The sequence below is a fragment of the Scylla paramamosain genome, chromosome 22 (genome assembly GCF_035594125.1).
Source record: "Scylla paramamosain isolate STU-SP2022 chromosome 22, ASM3559412v1, whole genome shotgun sequence".
NCBI lineage: Eukaryota > Metazoa > Arthropoda > Malacostraca > Decapoda > Portunidae > Scylla > Scylla paramamosain.
Window position 1 is genome coordinate 17,977,430 of NC_087172.1, and position 4,006 is coordinate 17,981,435.

Genomic DNA, 4,006 nt, shown 5'->3' on the forward strand with positions numbered 1-4,006 from the left:
CCTTTCTTTTCGTCTCTTTTTTTCCGCTCACTCTTATTCTTCACTGATGTTCGGTTTTTTGTTTTGTTTTTTTGATCTTTGTTGATCTTTCATCCCATACACGTGGATTGCTAATGAGTATTGCTTGGCTGCTAACACACGCGCCTCTCTCACTCGAAGCGCTGACGTGCAAGTACAAACAAATATATTTCATCACTTCTCTTTCCACATTTCACAAACGAACAGCCTTACGCCCGTCATTTTTAACTCCTTACATACAGGGTGTCCCATAAATCTGGACCCATAGGATTTCTAATTTATTTTATTTTGTTGCAGATAACCCATGTTCCTGCCTAGAGAGGAGAGGATTCAAGTTACTGTGCTCTCTGGGGCTCGTACCCACCGGAAAGTTGATATCTGTCTGTCAATCTGTACGTCTGTGTCAGTCTGCATGTCTGTCAATCTGTATATCCCTGTCTATGGGTCCAGAATTATGGGACACCCTGTATATTCATGCAATGTGAATAATACTAAATTCATATACGTCATTCCTTATATATCAGTACATCCACCCTAATAAAGAAACACCTAGCTTAATTAATGTCTTGCAGAGGTTTGGCACAGTCTCAATATGACTCCAATAGTACAACAGTTTACCATAGTTTTATTCCAGAAAGCTGGGAAACACTGCCTCAGGAACCCATAGTAGCAAAAAAATAAACAAATACATAGCTTAATGCCTTACGAAGATCTGGCACAGTCTCCAGCACAATATGCTCCTAACACAAGTTTCTTTGAGTTATTCCCCAAACAACGCGGGACAGCCACCTCTAAAACCCTTAGTAGCAAGCTGTCCCAATTGCTTCCACTATTAAAAACTTTCCTTCAGCCTTTAAATCCTGGTGTTCTATAAATTCCATCAGTCACCAGGTACTCGTATGGGGACTGCAAGCTGATCACTGGGCTTAAGATTACGAAAAGACGCTAAACACAAAAGTAGTAACCTTTCACAATTACTTCAACTGTGCTTAAATTTTTTCACTCTCCAAAGCCCTCCTGAACTCTAATCTATCAGTAACCAGGTACTCTTAAGATCATAGGCTTAGGAGTGAGGAAAGACGCTAAACACAGTGCAAATGACCTTTGAAACCCTTAATAGGAACATATAAGAATTGTTTCCACTGTTAAATATTCTCCTATAGTCTTACCTAACCTTCTGTTCATCAGCCACCAGGATAGGACCAGCAGATCAGAGGGATTAAGACTGAAGACTCAACATGGTGTGTTCCTCGACTACATGACTTCACTGACTTACTACGAAGACCCACACCTGACACATTCACCTGAGGAGCCACCTGCAGGAGAGCCCCACACCTGTCCTATCATTACGTACTGCTGAGAGAGAGAGAGAGAGAGAGAGAGAGAGAGAGAGAGAGAGAGAGAGAGAGAGAGAGAGAGAGAGAGAGAGAGAGAGAGAGAGAGAGAGAGAGAGAGAGAGATTGTTTTTTGAATAGCAGGTAGGAAGGTACATGAAAAGGCTCCTTCTTTGATCCTGTAAATATGTATACCTATGATTCTTTAAGTAAGAGAGAGAGAGAGAGAGAGAGAGAGAGAGAGAGAGAGAGAGAGAGAGAGAGAGAGAGAGAGAGAGAGAGAGAGAGAGAGAGAGAGAGAGAGAGAGAGAGAGAGAGAGAGAGAGAGAGAGAGAGAGAAATTTATATATGCTTTGAAGTATAAAAGCGAGAGACGAGTTTACGAAAGAGACGAAAGAGGAGGGAGGAGGAGGAGAGATTGAGGGAGTGCGAGGAAGTGGAAAAGAGAAGTAGCCAGAGAGAGAGAGAGAGAGAGAGAGAGAGAGAGAGAGAGAGAGAGAGAGAGAGAGAGAGAGAGAGAGAGAGAGAGGCTGCCAAGACCAAGACCTCACACAGGGACCTCCGGAGTGACGCGTCTGCCGCTGTTTGCTGAAGGAAACAAGGAAAGAGAATATGAGGAAGGGACGAGAGAAAGGGGCGAGGGGAGGCGGCGAGGGAGGAAGAGACGCGAGGGGAGAGGAGGGGAGAGAAAGGGAGAGAGGGACACCAGGGAGGAGGGGAGAGACGGGCATAAGTGGTCAGCAAACAAAAATATCGTTTAAACTTATGAAGACTTGATCTGCGACTTGCTGCTCTGAAGAGATTATTGATCCTTGGAACTTATTAGCCAAATTTTATTGAAGGTGGTCGCGGGGTACTGAAGGGAGAAAGAGAGAGAGAGAGGGAGTGAAGGAGAGAGAGTAAGGGAGAGTGAGGAAGGACAGAGAAAGGATAGAGGACAGTTAAGGGTTGGTAAAGACTTGGACAAATGCTGGAGAGATGAAAGGGAGGATAGAGAAAGGATGGAAAGGTCTTGTAATAAAAAAAAATGGACGCAGAAAGGAGAAAGAGGGAGAGGAAGAAAGGAGAAGGACAGAGAAAGGATAGTTTAGGCTTGATAAAGAACTGGAAGAGGAGAGAGGAGGGAGAGGCTGGAGAGATGAGAGAAGAGATGAAGGACGGAGAAAGACCGAGGAACAGTGAGGCGAGAGGAAGGTTAGGAAAAGATGTGGAGGAGGTAGAAAGGAGAGGAGGGAGGGGAAGGAGAGATGACAGGGCAAAGAATGGATAGTAGAATATATATATATGAGAGAGGAAGGCTTGGAAAAGATATGAAGGAGATGAAAAGGGGAGAGAGGAAACGATAGAAATGGAGAAATGGGAAAATATGAGAGAAGCAAGGGAAAGATGTGAAGGAAGGAAGGGAGAATACCATAAAAGATAAAGAAAGGAAGGTAAAGAAGGAGGTATTGGCGGGACATAAGGATGGAGAGAGAGAGAGAGAGAGAGAGAGAGAGAGAGAGAGAGAGAGAGAGAGAGAGAGAGAGAGAGAGAGAGAGAGTTTTGGGTTGGGAGAGAAATGGAGGTAGGGAAACCGTCCAAAATGGGGAGGAGGAGGAGGAGGAGGAGGAGGAGGAGGAGGAGGAGGAGGATTTATTGAAGGGAACAAGGGCGTACTAAAGGACACGTCAATCTCGAGAAAAAATGGCGATGAAAAAATAGAGAAATACGCAGAATTCACACAACCCAATAATTCAAGTCAAGGAGAACCCCACACCAATCTCTCTCTCTCTCTCTCTCTCTCTCTCTCTCTCTCTCTCTCTCTCTCTCTCTCTCTCTCTGACATGAAAAATCTCCGATAACAATAGTAAAGCTTTTGCGGTCTCTATTTTCTTTAATAATAATAATAATAATAATAATAACAGTAGTAGTAGTAGTAGTAGTAGTAGTAGTAGTAGTAGTAGTAGTAGTAGTAGTAGTAGTAGTAGTAATAACAATTATCATAAACCTTAAAAATACATATAAGCAAGTAAATAACAAAAAAAATGAAGTAATTTAAGCCGAACACACAAAATAATAACTAATACCAATCCCCAATAAAAAAAATAAATTAATAAATAAAATAAAACATTCCTGTTCTTTATAAACTACACACACACACACACACACACACACACACACACACACACACAGAGGTATGTACAGTAATACACGAGACATGAACGATGCCTTCCCCTCACTCCTTAAAATATAAATAAATAAATAAAACCTTGCATTATTCTATCACACATACACACACACACACATATACACTAACACACGAGAAATGGACGGAGCCTTCCCCTCTCCTCGCGTGCCTGGGAATTAAAAGGCAGGTAAGGGCCACACCTGAGCACCCCGTCGCAGGTGAGTCATTAGCCAGCCAGGTACTGAGGGGCCCGGCCACGCATAAACTGCCAGCATAACAGCGGCGCCACGGATTCCCATAAATACGAGGACTTGACAAGGAAAAGACAAGGACACGTGTCAGTCTGTTGTTTTGGTTTTAATGGTGATGGTGTTGGTGGTGGTAATGTTGGTAGTAGTAGTTGTTGTTGTTGTTGTTGTTGTTGTTGTTGTTGTTGTTGTTGTACATTTGACAACAGAACACTATTATTACTATTATCATTATTATC